Here is a 16,664-nt window from a genome sequence, read left to right as displayed (position 1 = left end):
TCCAATAATGAGGACTCTAGCACCAATGATCCAACACACATGAGCTGACATCAGTGTGATGAATCCCCCTGAGTGTTTTTAATGTTTTTCCACAAAGAAGGCCCAGACAGAAAAAAATGTATTTTTAGACTGAGTGGTATGGAGGAATCAATGAAAAAAAATACTATATCTTCTCTCATTACCTTTAAATCACTCAGTGCATCATTGCAGAAAGAAAACATTTTTCTCAAGCAGCTTAATCACTTGATATTTAAGCTTTTGAACCACAACTGGTGCCATGCAGTATAAATGTAAGCCCACCTTATCTGCAGATGAATAGAAACATCCGTCTGCTTTAGAGAGCAGAGCTAAATGTATAATGTATGTCACGTTCAATGGAAAAATGTTTTGCACATCTGATGAATGTCTAATGAGCGGTGAGCGTTCAGTTTAGCCGTTAAGATACTAATGAAAAGAGCAGCTGGGGGACTAGACATGCGTGATGAAGCCAGCCGATGTTATGGATTGATTTTTAGGGAGTGATACTTTCCTCTGGCATCATAACTTCTCTGTGTGCATCTACATTTATGTGCATCCTAACAAGGTTATTGATCGATCCCCGAGGACAAGATCGATGCAGCGTCTGACTGATGGCTTTTAGATGCAGGTTCCAGTTTGGAAGACAACTCAATTTTAAGAAAATGCTATCATGGAAGCTTTTTGCCTATTTGGCCAAAATCATCAATGGGATGAAGGTATTCCACTCTGTCATTATCATAATTGTGCATAATAAATCATAAACTTAGAGTGTTCTTCTCTTCTTTTGCAGATAGATTTTATGGATATCCATCAAGATGCAACCGTGTGGTTCATGGACTCTCTCACAAGGACCCAAGTTTGGAGTCTTGGCTGTCAACATCTGTAAGTAGGCATGGTACCTCCTGTGGATAATATGCTGGCGGTTGACAGGTTATTCCAGCAATGCCACTAAACATAAAAAACGATCCCTTTAAGAAGGATGAAGTCTCTCTTCTACCTACGACCATGTTGAGTACACTGCATGCCGAGGAACAGGTGTATGTGGTGCAGAGGTAGTGCTAAAGCAAAAAGGCCTGCTAACAGAAAATTCAAGTGTTGGGAAATTTCTCATTATTTACCTCAGGGTTACCATTTAGTTGGGTTTCCCCTTGGACCCTACTATGTCTGTTTTGAGGACATTCATCATTTTTATCATTTTTTTTTGAGTTGATAGTCACATTTTTATAGATTGAGGCATCAAATTTGGCCAAAGTTATTATTTGTCTTTATTTTAAAAAAAAATTAAAAAATGAAAACCTTGTCTCCCATAGAACGCCCATGACGTGAAATAGCTCCATCTACCGGATTGGACACATAGACTTCCATTAAAAACGCGCACCATTTTAACCCTTTCAGCAGCGCAGACATGATTTACCTTCCATGCGCTCAGACTGTTTGGAGCGCTATTTCACCCGCTAAACATCATCAGAATTAAATGAACCGATTTATGCAACTAGATATGGATGTCTGAGAGTGGGCTACATGTGTAAGGAAAAGTTCGTGTGCTCCTACGTGTGTGATCGGGTGCAAATCTGCATCTGTGTTTCCAGACGGACATACCGTAAGTGGAGTGCTTACAGTAGGAAATGTTGCCTCTGGATTCTGGGACTAAGAAAGAGGGACATTTGGACAATTTCAACTTTGCCCTCACCTTATAGCAAGTGGATTTACACCCAAGTTTGCTACTTTAAATCCATTTCTCTTGTTTGTTTGTTTTTTTAACCAAATTTGGCCACTTCTAGGCCAATTTGCTGTTTTTTGTCCAATTATGTCTTTTTTTTTAATTTTATCATTTCTAACCCATTTTGCCACCTTTTTGCCCATTTTTGCCATTGTATGGCCACATTTTGCCCAATTTGCCAAGTTTAAAAAAGTCACTTTTTAACCCATTTTTGCCACCTTTTACCACTTTTCAATTGTTTGGCTAATTTTAACTCAATTTGCCATGTCATTTTCTTTTTTATCCTATTTTTGCCCAATTTGCCACATTTGAAAAAAATCACATTTAACCCATTTTTGCCACTTTTCACCTTCCTTTGCCATTGTTTTTTTGCCCAATTTTGCCACTTAACCCATTTTGGTCGAATTTCATCAATTTATTGTCTCTTTTCATAATTATTCAGTTCTTCTCAGTTAAATTTATCTCAGCATCTTCTATTTTATTTTCTAGCATCCTGATTTTTGTGCACATGATGTCCTAATAATTTAGTTCAATGTGCCAATCAACACTGTTAACATTACTAATTTTAAGGTAATTCTGTTTTAAGGGGATTACATTTTTAAGAAGGTTACAATGCACCAAAGCATGAATAAATAAACACATATTTTTTTTGTTGCTTTAATAAGAATATATAAATTGGTTGTCACAGCTTAACTTAACAATGGACCATGGTTTTCCTTAACTCTATGATGTACTAGTTTGCTAGGCTCCAGAAAGCTCTCCCTTTTAATCCCACTTATAGGCAACCTTGACTGTAACATTGTTTAACGTGTCTATTTTTTATCGATATAAATATGGCATGCCTTGAGATTATGGCCACCCAGTCTGCTACAGTGTATAGCCTAGCCTCCGTACAGGCACCCTGGCTGATCCCTCCTTTAAGAGGCCACACTGGCCTGCATCTCGTTGGCAGGTCATTGTTCACAGGTCATTGGGTTAATTCTGTAAACACAGAACTAAAAATCCATCGACTGCAGGTGCAACAAACAGAATGTCAATGTTTGATCTTTTGTGGGAAAATGGACCTCTCCAGGTTCACGCGCACATATTTGGTTTATCTGTTCATACAGAAATCAACTCCACCCACTCACACGAAGAGGAGCACACCTACACAACTCCTACCAGCAGTGTGTTAAAGTTGGCTATTAGAGACGCCATCCTAGCCTTTCTGAGTGTCTCTTCACTTTCACACCACGTAGTAACACCAGTTGGCTAAATCGGACTTCTTCAGATGGAGGAAGAACTGTGAAGGAGATGACATGAAATTTCAGACCCGCCGAGTCAGATCAGAGAGGCACCGGGTCGTCTGAAAAGCCGAAATCCAAGAGGTACCGAAAATATACTTGAAAGTTCTTGAAGGGTGGCTGGATGGTGGGCAGACTTCTACCAAGATATATCTAAGTGTTGACTCAAAGAATAAAGCTGTGTGCCAGCCCCTCTTATATCATCAAACATCTCAATGGTCTGACAGAGCCCTGAGAGCTCTTTAGCTTTTAGTACCATTTGAAGTGGCTCCAGCTTTAGCAAAGAGCGTTATACTTAAAGAGATTACATAAAGCCTGCTCTGTGCACTGCACATGAAGATCAATATTCCCTTTTATTCCACCTTTTCTCACAGTTTAATACCATTTATGTTGAAATTGCAGAACGGTGAACTTAACCTTCATCTGAGGATTGAAGTTTTAGGAGTGATGTTGAGGATGTGAGCTGAAGTGTGATGTTTATGTCAGGGAGAGATCCACTTTAAAAGGCCTTGCAAGTGGTAGCAAAACCTACCAGGTCTATGGCAACTGATTGATCAACTGATGAAGTGTGAAGATGGAGCGTACCGTTTTATCTATTTTTATGTCTCTGCACTGTGGATCACTGAAGCCAGAGGTGTCATGTTGTTGGGCCGTCTGTCTGTCCATCTGAGCCACTCCTGTAAACAAAATATCTTGAGAATACTTTTAAGAATTTTACACAAATGATCATACTGATTCAAAAACGAAATGATTAGATTTTTGAGGTCCTAGATCACTGGTCAAGATCATCGGGCCTAATGTTCATGGCAGACGGCAAGTCCGGGTTTGGCTGATGCTGGAAGAATGTTACCTGCCTGACTGCATTGTGACAACTGTGAAGTTTAGGAATAATGGAATGGCCTGTTTTTCAAGGTTTTTCAGGGTCCCTTAACCCCCATGAAGGCCAATCTTGATGCTTCAGAAAATGATGGCAATTCCCCAAGCAAAAAAAAAAAAAAAAAAAAAAAAAAAAAATATATATATATATATATATATATCTCCCTGAAATTTGAATGAAATCTCTTGAACATTTCAAAGGACACCCCTGTGCTAAATCCCCATACAGATTCCCAAAAACTTTCTAATAAATTTCCCAATTTTTATAAAAATACTTAAAATTTTCAAAGCAAATTGCCCCTGAAAATTCAAATCAAATTCCCCACAAAGCCTGAAAATTTCAAAATTCCCCCAAAATCCACACAAATTTCCAAAATATAAAAAATGATTTTAAAAAATCTCAAGCACTATACAAAGACCCAACAGGAATCTACATGGAGCACACACTAAGACACATCTAGCAAAGTTACAGTGTAAGGAAGTAGGCCAAAACCTTGGGCAGAACCAGGCTCCTGTTGAACAACCATCTGCTGACGCTGTTTCCATGCTATAAGGGCATAAAAAAAGATGGAGACAAGCAGAGCAACAATTATGAATAAGAGCAATTCATGGCTGCCCTGCTCATTAATTTGTCTTAATCTTGTATTATTATTATTTCTGGCTACAATAGTAGTTATAATGATGACGATATGTGTAGAACTATCAGTGATAACCATGTATAATACTAAACTGAACTAATATTAGCATCAGCATTATAAGCCCTATTCACGCAGGATTAGAATAACCTGGGGACATTTCACAATTTTTAATAACCGTTGAGGATGTCAGAGTTTTTAATCCCATGTGACTTGACCAGTTGAAATCCCATGGCAAATTACTGAACATAATTCAGCACACAATAATCCACAGGCAAAACTAATCCTGTGGGAATTGGCATCTTGGTCGTTAAGGGAAGTAATTTGTTTTATTGATGGCCTGTGGGTCTGTCTCTCATTTCATAGTCAAGAAATGCTTTGTACACTGTAAACAAAGACACTTACATGCTATTTATAGCGCTGTTTTTCCATTTTTATTTGGCATATGCTCAGAAATGACTTGATTAACTGAGTTCCTTTTGGCTCCACTGTCCACACAGGCAGGGGTGACATAATCAAGCAACAGGTGCAACAGCACAGGTGCTTTTACACAAACAAGTAATGACTGCTTCAAAATCTTCCCCAGTTTGTAACCCTCAGGATATTTGAATATGACGAGGATGCTTCCGTCATTAGTTTGCACATATTATTTATGTTATTTTTGATTGGTGGTGTGGGCCACAAGCCTACATGGAACGCATCGAGCAGGAAAAGCACATGATTAATAATTAATATTATTATGATTTTTTTTTTAATTTACAAATTATTTAATTTACTGTTAATTTTTTTTTCTACTATCATTGTTTTTTATGTTTTTTTTATTTTTTTTTTTGTTTTGTTTTATTATTATTAGTGGGGATGCTGAGAATCCATATTATTGATATTTATGTTGGCCATTTTGTTTATTATTCTTCTTCTGCCCCGGCTATCTCCTCCTTCATACTTTGTCATATCAACACCGATTAAACTTTAAAAAATTCAGTTTCTTCGTCATTCGACTTTTACAACTTTTATCATTTCTAACATTTAGAATTTTTTTGAAATATAGCTATTTTCATGCTATTTTCAGTTATTTCTATGCTTTTTCAGCCATTGAATGCAATTTTCAGCTGTTCTTAGGCCAAAATCAGCTATTTTCAAGCCATTTCCAGCTATTTTATTCTTGATTCTTGATTCTTGATTTTAAGGCTACTTTCAGCTGTTTTTAGGCTATTTGCAGCATTTCTTAGGCTACTTTCAGCTATTTGTATCCTTTTTTGAGCTGATGAATGCCATTTTCAGCTACTTTTATGCCATTTTATGTTATTTTTAGGCTATTTTCAGCTATTTTTTGCTTGTGGCTATTTTCAGCAGTTGTTCCACAATTCAGCTCTCATTCTTGAACTAACGCTGTACACTCCTTTCATGGTGGTATGTTGATGTTGGATACAATCCCCATCCACAAAAATTACCACCATAGTTGCACCTGTTCCACATTTAACTGTAGTCTACACAGGCTTGAGAGAGTATTTTAGTATTTATAATCAGGATTTATATGCCCTGTTGTTTGTGGTTTTAACTGACAATATGCTTCCAAGTTTTGGAGAAAGGTTTCATATCGGCCTCTACCTGGAGCCTTCTTTTCACCAAGCTCGCCCCTGCTCACCTGAAGAGCTGAGCGATATCTCACACCTGCAGAGACACATCAGCTCTGACAGTTGTTTCCTGTGAGCTTTGAGAAGTACATAAAACGAGACAACAGAACTTGCATCGTGAAGCAGCTTTTAATATAATTGCAAATTACTGTAGGGATGCCGCACAAGCCCAGAGGAAAAGAATGACTCACTCAAGACTTGCTAGTGTGTTGCTATTAGCCTTTTGACCCCGTAGGTCAGGAGGGAGAACTGTCTCTTACACACAAGGAGGCAACCGTTTGCATGCGAATGTACTTTGTCTTCTTCTTTTTTGCACGGCCTTCATTCTTTCTGACATGCCGCTTCCTCTACATGCATCATGTTTGGTTATGCATTCATGTATTCAGAATGTCTTGTTTGCTTTCGCTTGTTGATGTTGCCCTGCAGACCTGATCATACCAGTCTGTTAGGAGAGCTTTTCTCCACTACATGTTAAAAACACTCACTCTGATATGCATCTGTGTATCGTCAAACTCAAATCCAATTAAGGAAATTGCACAAGTGAGTACAATGATGCCCAACGGTCTTTAAATGCATCCTAGTGTTTTCCTATTTTTTAACCTAAAGTGAAAAGCTGCTTAAAGACAAATGTAAATCTCCTTTAAGTTTCATAAAAAGGGATTAAATGGGGTCAATTTAAGCACTGAGGCGCAATTAAGGCAGAGTTGTGTCAGCTTCCATCCACAAGGTGAAGTGCCTTTGCTTCACCTCACTTCAAGGTATCAATAAAAGGAATTAGTACAAATGAGGGTTGTCATAGGTATGTTTCATGCAGTGTGAAAGACAGAAGGACGCTGATTTATCCTGCAGTAGCTGCCTCTGCTGAATAATTAAGGTCTAGCGGTTACAGCAACGCCCACATTGTTGCTCCCTCAGTGCTGCAGGATTCATCATCCACCTCCACTAAAGGTTAGCGAGATGATGCAAAACCTGCGTTCAAAGATTCACAGGTCTGACTGATGAAGTGGCGTTTAAAATTTATGCTCATGGAGACAGAAACTAGATGAGATTCAAGTCAAATCTGTCCTGAATCAGTGCTCTCAATGATCAAGCAAAAATCAACGATGGAATAAAAATTATGTCAAAAGATTGCCTGAGCAGTGAGGAGAGTAGATGCTGCAGTTTTGGGAGAGGAATGTTATGAATGTCGGATTTTTACAGTCCTGGGTCTTCTTTTCCAGATGTTTTGTTATAATTCTTCAAATGTTTTCTACTGGGTAAAGCTCTGGACTACAGGCAGGCCACTTCAGCACCTGGACTCTTCTTCTGTAGAGTCATGCTGTTGTGTTGGATGCAGTATGTGGTTTAGAAATGTCTTTCTGAAATGTGCAAAGCCATTCCTGAAAGAAACGTTTCCAAAGAGAACTTCAAATTTTGATTCGTCTGACCACAGAACAGTTTTCCTTCTTGCTTCAGTCCATTTTAAATGAGTGTTGTCCCAGAATGAGAAGGCGGCGTTTCTTTGCATGATAAGCTTTGGTATGATTTCTGGAAGTGTTTCTGGACAGCATTTGGGAAAGGGCAGAGCCTTTAAAATAAACTGCCATGATTGAATGAACGTTCTGTCACATCTTTACGGGCCAAGCAGAGCAACAAAACACATGATGTAGCCGCTACCGAGGAGTAAACTCCATAGAGAACTGCATAACGCAAACCATGGCGACTGTAGACATGTCAATACACGACTTTTGTCGTTTTTTTAAAGAAAACAACTCACTGCTGTTCTTTGTTCTTCTTTTAATGAAAATGTTGTCAAGTTCTGATCAAACTGGCACATTAGCAGCATCCACGCTAATCACTTCCGGCCTCTTGTTGCTGCTTGCGACTCCGCCGCACCCGAAAGTACTGCTCCTCGTCACTGATTGGTCCTGTCACTTTCCAACCAGGCCCAAATGGTTCAGACGGGTGCTTTGCAAGATGGATTCACCACTGAGAAACACGGAAATGGGCGTATCCATCTGCTTTGCAAGGTTAGTTCCCAAGCCCAAGCAGTGATTTCTAGTACAGAATCATGCCAAGGGCCCCAAGATCACAGGCATCTAATACTGATCTTTGGTCTTGCCATTTGCACACAGAGAGTTCTCCAGATTCTCTGAATAGTTCGATGATATTATATATATATACAGGTATAAAAATTACTCAAGAAACATTCATGAAACTCTTAAAACATCCTTGCTTTACCATGCTTGTGGTCCAGTGTGCTTATTTTCATTAAGTAACTCCGACTGGATGAGAAAAATGTAAAAAAAAAAAAATCAGGGTCACAATTTCCCATTGACAAGTTGATGGAGGGTCCTGAGGCTCGTCCAGCTGAGAATCACTGTTGTAGATCACTCATTCCCAAAGTCTGGATCAGGACCCACTATTGGGTCACAGGATTTTTTTTTTTTTTTCGGGCAAGTTTTACGATTTTTTATGTACATTTTTTAACTCGACCTTTATGTCGGTAGTACAAATTCTTGTCAAATGGGGAGCTCCACCCTATCACACTAAACCATAATAAACCCTAATGATAACCTGAGTAGAACCTAAAACAAGGCTCTACCAGCCACTAGATGAAAATAGTCACAGTCATTGATGCTTAATTAACTAGAAAAGCACTCAGAGAGTGCAGACCTCCACCATTAGCCCTATCTCCCAATAGTACAGAGTCCTTTAGAAAATTCCTGGATCCAGACGGTGATCCGGATCACTCCCAAAATCTAATCAGTTCTTCCTTGTGCCATTTCTGACATTTCCCGAAAATTTCATCAAAATCCATCTACAACTTTTTGAGTTATGTTGCTAACAAACAAACTAACACACAAACTAACAAACTAACAACTAAACCCTGCCGATGACATAACCTCCTTGGCGGAGGTAATAAAAAAGAAATGCATTGTTCAAGACTAGACAGCCCTAAAGGGTCACGCAAGCAAAGAAAGTCAATGTGACGGAGATGAAGTGGCTTCCTCTTCAGCCTTGTAAAACAGAAAACATCAAGTCTAGGCTGGATTGAGTATGGAAATAATGTTATCCAAGCTAGAACCAGCCATCGTCCATGAAGGGAGAATGGACCACAAGATCAACAGGCAGATTGGTGTGGGATCAGCATTACCGTAGTGAGCCGAATAGCAAAAGTCTCATTACCGGTCCGTCTTCGTTCCAACCCTCACCTATGGGCTTTGGATAACAACCGACATCTTAAGGGATCTCAAATTAGAGCCACTGCTCCTTTGCCTTGAAAGGAGCCAATTGAATTTCAATCCTGGTTACCAACCTGTATAGGTGGTGGAGACCTTGGGAAGACCCAGAATGCACTGGAGGGATTACATATCCAGTCTTGTCTGGGGACAGCCCGGGATCCTCGGGATACTAGAAAAAGGGATGTCAGGGTTGACTTGCTTAGTCTGTTACCAACACGACACAACCCTGGATAAGCAGAAGAAGATGCAGAAGTCTTTTGATTGGTATCAAAGACAATGCAAATCAGCACAGACAGACAGACATGCTGCCAATTAAAGTAGTAAGATTTGTTGCAAAATGTTCCTACAGCTGTTTTTAATTTGCCTGTCTTTACTTTTCCAGCCTTTTTTGACCCGTCTCTACTTTTTTGAGATGTGTTGCTGCCATCAAAATCATTCTGATATGTCCTTTACCTTCTATTGTGGATAGAATTTTGGTTTATGAGGTGTGCAACGCATTGCAAAGTGTCCTGATTTTTTGGGAATTGGGGTTGCATTTTGAGTCTGAGCCTGTATTTACACTGTTTAACCGACTAACCAACAAATACTTTTGGTGCCGGCAGGCAATGGTAAAAGTATAGGAGCTTAAATATAAAGCAGATCTGATAGTTCTCATTTCTTTCAGCACCAATTTGAGAAAAAGAGGGCTGCATCCTCCAAATGTTGTGTAACAAAGTCCCTCCACTCTAAAAAGGCCTATTGTCATCCCTGGAGCCATGCTGCCAATATGGCTGATAAAAACCTGAAATGGATAGAGTGATATGAATAGAGTGATATAGTGTTGAAACAGTTGGCAGCTGTCGCTACTCCGATCATAAAAAGTAGAAGTATAAAGCTCTCCGGCTGTGCTGTGGGAGTGTTTGAGAGTTGGAAACAAGGACTCTTTGTTGGCAGTGACAGTTGGTTGTTATGGAAATTAACTGAACACAGCATATTTTGTTTTTGATAAAACTCTTTCATTGGCTTTTGCAGAACTCTAATCATCCAAGGGAAACTTTCAGGCCTTTTTGTTCACTGATTTGTTTATCCGCCGAGGTGTTGCATTCAGAGCCTTGATTTTTAACGAGACTCTAACCGATTCGCCTGAAGGGAAATCACGGCCTTGTTTGAAGGCTGGCAGCACTTCATCAGGCTATGTTTAGGGTGCAAAATGTTTTTTGAATGCAGCTATGATGCTGACTCAAACTCCATCGCCCACTTGGGCTACGTCTAGAGCACAACCTTGGCGATGGTTTCTGCAGGAAATCGACTGGAAGTTTTGAGTCATCAGGTGGAAGGAGAGGCTTGCATTGGACTTTAAGATGAGCAACAGAAAAAAAGGTAAAATTGGCGATTTTATGAATGGTAAAGCTTCAAAAACAGTCCTCCTATTAGACAAATCATGAGCGAAGGAACGTGAAGGCGATATTTCTGTATGCAGAGAAACCAGAGAGACTTTAAGTAATCTAATCCATGTCACAGTATTAATAACCTGCCGGCCAAATTCATTCAAAAACTCCTCTGAGTATCTGCTCTGGCTCACGTAGTCTCTAAAGCAATAAAGAGTAGGAAGTGTGAGGTGTTTACGGATCAAACCCAGAGGGGTAGCACATCATTCATAGGGAGCATCACAACGCCTGTTGATTGCTTTTACAAGGTGAGGGTATTATATAGATGTGTCAGTAGTGTTTGAAAGAGCTTCATGTGCGTTGCATATCCAGTCCAAGGCCTGTTAGAGCTTCTGTTTGGGTGTGATAGTGGGAAAACCCATTTCAATTTGACTTATTACCATAAATGTATTCCAATCAAGCATTAATGTGATCCCTGCAGTGCAGTAAGGTTTAGAATATTCACTTCCAGGTGCAGTATTTTTAAAAAATAATTCCTGCAAAGCTTGTATTTCCCTTTGGTGTTTCTTTAAACGCTTTAGTCTTTCACCGTCTTTAGGTTGTATTATTAGCCATAGAAAACGAGCATGAATACTGTGAAGTAAAGTTTTAACAAGGATGCCCTGTCCTTGACTGCCACATTAAAGTGAACATGGCTCTTCTCTCTTCTCCCTCCAATTAGTCTGAAAGTGTTGCTCCTCAGCCCAGGACATGGAGGGAAATTTATCTCTCCACCTGTCACAGTGCACCAGGTTGTTAGTGGGGAGGTTAGCACATGTGTGGTGGCCCTGGGAAGAAGATGTGTGTGTGCTTTTATTGATTCTTTTTTTGTGTGTGTGTAGTAAATGTAATATACAGCGCCTATAAAAGCGTTCACCCCATTGGATGTTTTCCCCTTTAACTGATTTTAAAAAGCAATTATAGTCAATATGATTTGGCCTTTTTGGACAAAGAAAAAACTCTTTACTGTCAAAATTAAACAGATTATTACGAAGAAATGTCAATGAAACAACAATGTCACATGTAGATTTTGCCTTACGCTTCGTGTCATTGTCTTGCTGGAAAATAAATCTTCTCCCAATCCATAGATCTCTTGCAGACTGAATAAGATTTAGGATAAGATTTAAGATAAAGGAAAATTTTCCTTCATTGTTTAGTATCCACTAAGCTTATACTTTTCAATAACATTTTATCTGAGTTGATTGGAGTGTTCTTTTGTCTTTATGGTGTAATGGTAGCCAGGAATAATCCCCTGATTTGTACTTTTCAATAACCTTTTCTCTGAGTTTATTGGAGTGTTCTTTTGTCTTCATGGTGTAATGGTAGCCAGGAATAATCCCCTGATTTGTACTTTTCAATAACCTTTTCTCTGAGTTGCTTGGGGTGTTCTTTTGTCTTCATGGTATAATGGTAGCCAGGAATAATCCCCTGACTTGCACTTTTTAATAACCCTTTCTCTGAGTTGATTGGAGTGTTCTTTTGTCTTCATGGTATAATGGTAGCCAGGAATAATCCCCTGACTTGCACTTTTTAATAACCCTTTCTCTGAGTTGATTGGAGTGTTCTTTTGTCTTCATGGTATAATGGTAGCCAGGAATAATCCCCTGATTTGTACTTTTTAATAACCTTTTCTCTGAGTTTCTTGGAGTGTTGAAGTACAGATGAAGGAGAACCAGCAGACTTGCCATCATCCTTTTTTGTTGGTCTGGACATCTGCTTAAAAAAGTCGCTTAGTAAGCCTTTGAAAAACATCAGATTTACCACAATCAAGACGCCCATATTAAAGACAAGGTTTTACAAAATAAGGGATAAAATGCATTTGTGCATCTATGAGACAAGCTGTTTGTAAAATTTAATTTCTGCAAATCACAACATCTATAGTAAGACAATGCAAATCCTCAGGGCTCAATGAATCAGATCAGGTTATGCTCAGTATTAGAAACACAAAGAACCCAAACCCCAGGACCTGCAGCTCATTAAAGAGAGAAGCGATTGTAACAGAGCCTATTAAAAATAAGTATAACACAACTCTTGACACTTTTGTGGGCTCATTTTTTTATCATAAAAGATGAAGCCAGCGGAGAGAGCTCTGATTATAGTACTGAGATTAAGTCATGTCGAGTTGATGGAGAGTAGAAAACCCAAGAGACAGAGTGGAATATAAACTTAATGCATGCAGAGTAGATTCATATCTACATTTATAGATTGTTGTTTCTGCAATTTACTATTGTAAATGGCATTATTTAAAGCCATGGTAAATTGCCTATCAGTGCCTATAAATCAAAGCCTATTCTCTATCATTTATTCCTTTCTCATTTTTGCAGTAATCCTCCTTAGTATCTTTACCTTTATTATTCCGTCCATTAACTACACTGCTTATCTCATCTGGGGTTGCAGGGGCCTGGAGCCTATCCCAGCTGTCATTGGGCAAGAGGTGGGGTACAACCAGGCCTGCTCACACTCACACCTACGGGCAATTTAGACTTAAAATTACCCTAACAAGCATGTTCTTGGACTAAGGGAGGAAGCCAGAGTTCCAAGAGAGAACCCACATATGTACACAGAAAAAACTCTCCAATGGGTTAGGGTTAGGGTTAGGGTTAGGTTGGGATTTCAACCAAGAACCAAAATCTTTTAGGGTGTACCAGCTTCAAGTTCTATTCCTGTGTTAAACCGACAGTCAGGGTTTTTTTTATTGTTTTAGCCTACCTGTGATGTTTTTTGTAAAGCAAAAACAAATGATTATTGTGCCTAAACCTAACCCTGCCTAAACGTAACGCTAAAGCTAACATGCCTAAACTTTCCCTAAATCAAACCATGCCTAGACCTGAGCCTAACCTAACCCTACCATTAAAAACCCAATCCTAAATTTACAGTGCATAAACCTAAACCTAACCATTAACCTGACAGTGCCTGAGCCTAACCTTTCAGTTTTCATGTCACTACTCTAATCTTTTAGTATGCATCCTAGATTTTTTGACATACTAGGGACAGAAACCATCGTTAGGAGATAAAGCTGTTTTGGGTAAGGTATGCTGGTTGGATCAAGGCCCTTACTTCACATTTTCTCAAACTCTGGAGAGAAGAACAATGAAAATATTCTAAGTTTAGCAGAGTTCTGTATCAAAGTGTGAGGTCTGATTTTAAGGTCGACTTCAGTGCAGAGAGAGGAATCCTGCTGTGTACAGTACGGTGGCCTCTCTGCCTCCCATCACTGCTGCTTCACCTTTTTATGTTCCGTTGACCAGCGGGTCAGTCTCATTTGTTCATCCGTCATGTGGCTGATTAGCCTGTAGTGCTGCCAACAGAAAAGCGTGCCGAGGCCTCCTCATTGTGCATGCTGTGTGTATTTCCTATTGTACCACACAGCGCCTGCAATGTGGAGGCTGAGACACGCAGAGTCGTCGCACTCAACGCACAACTGTTTGGCTTACAAGGACAAATGGCACAAAGAACAGAAGCTCTTCTACATATCAATAGCAAGGCTTTCTGCACATAGACGTCTCCAGCACCCACATTTGCAGTGACACACAGAAACACCTTACTGATGGCTGTATTGACTGACCACAGAGCATCGGCTGCTTCACACGACTCCCTCTGTGAGTCAAGTAGCTTCTACTTTTCTATAGGTCAGCACAGAGTGCTTCTCCGCCTGCAATCTATATACATGTGGGTGGTCTTCGGTGACAGGCCTGTTCCTCTGTGGCAGTACAGAAAAACTACAGCTATCTTGGGTAGTGCTTATTATCTGCTGCAGCTCCTGCTCTGCAGAGGCACAGTGGCGCTCTAGCAGTATAATGACCTGTGTAAAATCCCAGTTTAGTGTCACACAGATGACAAGCTATACAAAGCTATCATTCTGCTGTGGTTAATGTACAAAAACTGCATTATCAGAGCTAGCATAGAGCCTAATTATGTGACTCATTTGTTACTTGGTCCCACGGGGTTGTTGTTGGAAAAAGTCATAAAAGCCTGCCTCCTAATCTTTAAGAAATTTCTAACACCTTGCACTTCCTGTTTTATACCCCCTCACCCAATTAGCTCAAGTGCTATTTTAGCGTTTTCTCTGATGTAGGTTTCACTTCAACAGCTGCGATATCACCCCTTATTCACACTTTTTTTTTCTCAGTTTCCACTGCTACCATGTCTGTCCATTCCACTTGCACAACACAGCCCTGCCCGGTCCATCAGGTGCATGCTAATTAGCTTAGCGTGGGGTTAGCCGATCCCACAGGGAGAGCTGCGGGGTAATTAGCTTGTGGCTAATAGGCGCAGAAATGGCACCGGGGAGGCAGAGTGGAGACGTGCCGTTAGTGCCAGACAGTAGTTTCTCTTCGATGGGTTTTCGCTGTGATGTTGTCAGATGATGTGAGGGGACGAGTTTTAGACGGGGGGGGGGGGCAGGGAGGAAATGGAGACGATAAGAACTGGAAAGAGAGAGGAGCTGTTATCAATTACCAGATTTGTCATTATACCACACCATATTTCATTTCAAGTGGACAGCTTAGGAATGTCTTGCTATGCACTGTCTTTATGGGCTGAAAAAATACACTGGTCAACTAAACAACAAAGGGGATAAATTCTAGGTGGAAAATAACACATTTTTGTGATACTTTGAACAAAAGTGGATTCAAAAAATACATGGAAACATCGAATTTCTCAAAGTCAGACAAACACGTCATATGCTTAAAGATTAGTTTTCTCTTGCATGTAAACCATAACTGGACTAGAGAGGACAATACAGAGGCGCCACAGTCTCTGAGCGTATCACGAGTTGCTTTATTTGTCTTTAGGCGTCACCACAAGCCAGACGTACAATCCACAGAATGATTTATTACCTCCGCCAGGGTTAGCAGGGTTTGTTAGTTTGCTTGTTAATTTGTTTGTTAGCAACATAACTCAACATAACTCGGATTATGATGAAATTCAGGAAAAGTCAGAAATGGCATAAGGAAGAACTGATTAGATTTTGGTCTGGATCCAGGAATTTTCTAAAGGATTCTTTAAAAGGAGATAGGGCTAATGGCAGAGGTCTGCGCTCTCCGAGTGCTTTTTTAGTTGAGTGTATCACTGCATGAGTGTTGGATCATTAGCATTGGTGCTAGCATCCTAGCTAACAGTTACCTCAATTTTGGACCTGAAAAGTGTGCCAAACTATTACTAGGTTCTGATGTTGGAATTATTTTTTTGTGCTGTGTTTTAGCCTCTTTTCACCACTCTTGCTCCCATTTTTGCTATTTCTGTTTGGCACATTTATGCAATTTTTGTCAGTTTTTTGCTTGTATTTGCCACTATTTTGCCACTTATCCCTCATTTTTGCCACTTCTTTTTGGCCCTTTTGGTCTTATTATTTCCTTTATTGCCCATTTTATACCACTATTTTATCACTTTATGCTATGTCTGTTTCACTTATTTTTGGCACTTTTTTGCCCAATATTGAACATTTTCCCCCACTTTTGCCACTGTGAACAATTTTTTTTCCCATTTTTTTCCATTTTCCCATTAATTTGTATCACTTTTTACTCTATTTAGCTGCTTTCTGTCCTATTTGGATACTTTTCATCCATATTGCCACTTTTTGGCACATTGATCTTAATTTTGCCACATTTACCAATTTTTGCCACTTATTGTGTATCTTTTCCTGTCTTTACCACTATTTGCCCATTGTTGCTACTTTCTGCCAATTCTTGCCACTTTTATGCAATTTTGCCACTTTTTTGCCACATTTAGCTCATTTTACAACTTCTTTTTGAAACCTTTTATTCCTTTTCTGCATTTTTTCACCAGATGTTGCCACTAGTTTACTTTTTATCTGTTTTTTTTTTCCAACTTTGGCTGATTTTTGTCAATTGTTTCCATTCAAACATT

General features: G+C 39.6%; 1 protein-coding gene across 4 annotated transcripts in view; it reads left to right on the top strand.

Moving 5' to 3' along the window:
• htr2cl1 (5-hydroxytryptamine (serotonin) receptor 2C, G protein-coupled-like 1) overlaps window positions 1-16,664 on the top strand; it is a 247,858-nt gene that overhangs the window by 65,927 nt on the left and 165,267 nt on the right. For 2 of the 4 annotated variants that reach the window (XM_041778688.1, XM_041778686.1), the window contains one exon: window positions 809-900. The exons of 1 other annotated variant lie outside the window; for it this stretch is intronic. The gene's annotated coding sequence lies outside the window, so the exon portion shown is untranslated. The remainder of the gene's footprint in view (window positions 1-808; window positions 901-16,664) is intronic. One more of the 4 variants, XM_041778689.1, reaches the window with a different exon arrangement.

This window comes from Cheilinus undulatus, linkage group 22 (assembly GCF_018320785.1).
Source record: "Cheilinus undulatus linkage group 22, ASM1832078v1, whole genome shotgun sequence".
NCBI lineage: Eukaryota > Metazoa > Chordata > Actinopteri > Labriformes > Labridae > Cheilinus > Cheilinus undulatus.
Note: the sequence above shows the minus strand (reverse complement) of the source record. Positions and strands in the feature narration are given on the sequence as shown.